Source organism: Tarenaya hassleriana, unplaced genomic scaffold (assembly GCF_000463585.1).
Source record: "Tarenaya hassleriana unplaced genomic scaffold, ASM46358v1 Cleome2701, whole genome shotgun sequence".
Taxonomy (NCBI): Eukaryota; Viridiplantae; Streptophyta; class Magnoliopsida; order Brassicales; family Cleomaceae; genus Tarenaya; species Tarenaya hassleriana.
This window is the reverse complement of record NW_010965949.1, coordinates 1-1,002: the sequence shown is the minus strand read 5'-3', so window position 1 is coordinate 1,002 and position 1,002 is coordinate 1. Positions and strand designations below refer to the sequence as shown.

Here is a 1,002-nt window from a genome sequence, read left to right as displayed (position 1 = left end):
GAGATCCTCTTCAGCACCCGCAGGTGGAGACTTACTGGGGCAACGTTAATCCCATCGGTAATACCCCCGTTATCTTCCTAATCATTTCCGTAGCCTCCCCGATTTTTCAATTGTCCCCATTGCGCTTTGTCTATTCTGATCCAGTCGTTCATACTCCCTCTATGATCGGAATTCGGAATCTGAAAACGCGCGTGATCGTGCCAACCTCGGGAACGTGACATGATGACGTTTTCTTTGATGAGCCACTTTGTCCGTTCTCTTTGGTTGTGTTTTGATTTTTCCTCGTCCGTGTCGGGAAGAGGCGCACGTGTTAGCACATAGGGCGTAGGGTCGCATTGGTAATTGGTTGAAACAGGAGTTTTTATGGTGCGGTTCATGTGCTGTGGGTTCCGATCTGGTCCCATGATGCACAGACAGAGACCAAACCTTAAATAGCGGGTCTTCATGACGGTGGACCGCACACCCGATAATATCTTCTACTGACTGTAGATTTGACGGAGGAAACATGGGTTATGACGGGAATGTCGTAATGTGGACACAGGAGTTCGGAGTTGTTACGACGAGGGAAAGCGGACAGCTGAAACGCTGACAATGGACTACCACAGGGGCGCCAACGTCGAGGTCAGTTTGGTCGAAGCCAATCAATTACTGATAACGTCCCAATGAGAAGGAAGAGCTGATGCAAACTTGGTGGTGTCTTCTTCTTCGTGGATGGGTTGCAGGTCAGGATTGCTCGTATATTCAACACGTATGGCCCCAGGATGTGCATCGATGACGGCCGCGTGGTTAGCAACTTCGTTGCGCAGGTAATTAATTACACTATCAAAATTATGAAAAGGGTTGCAAATGATGGGGTTTAATCGGTAATATTGAATGGAGCAGGCGCTGAGAAAAGAACCGTTGACTGTTTATGGTGATGGGAAGCAGACAAGGAGCTTCCAGTATGTCTCTGACCTGGTAAGGGTTTTGCTTTCTTCCCCTAATTACCAATTTATAAAATCG

At 47.8% G+C, this 1,002-nt stretch overlaps 1 long non-coding RNA gene across 1 annotated transcript; it reads left to right on the top strand.

The window, feature by feature from the left end:
* Positions 1-989, top strand: LOC104817629. Its single transcript, XR_772546.2, has 4 exons — positions 1-57; positions 542-621; positions 723-806; positions 883-989. It is a non-coding gene; the product is annotated as an uncharacterized LOC104817629 (long non-coding RNA).
* The last annotated feature ends 13 nt before the right edge of the window (positions 990-1,002 follow it).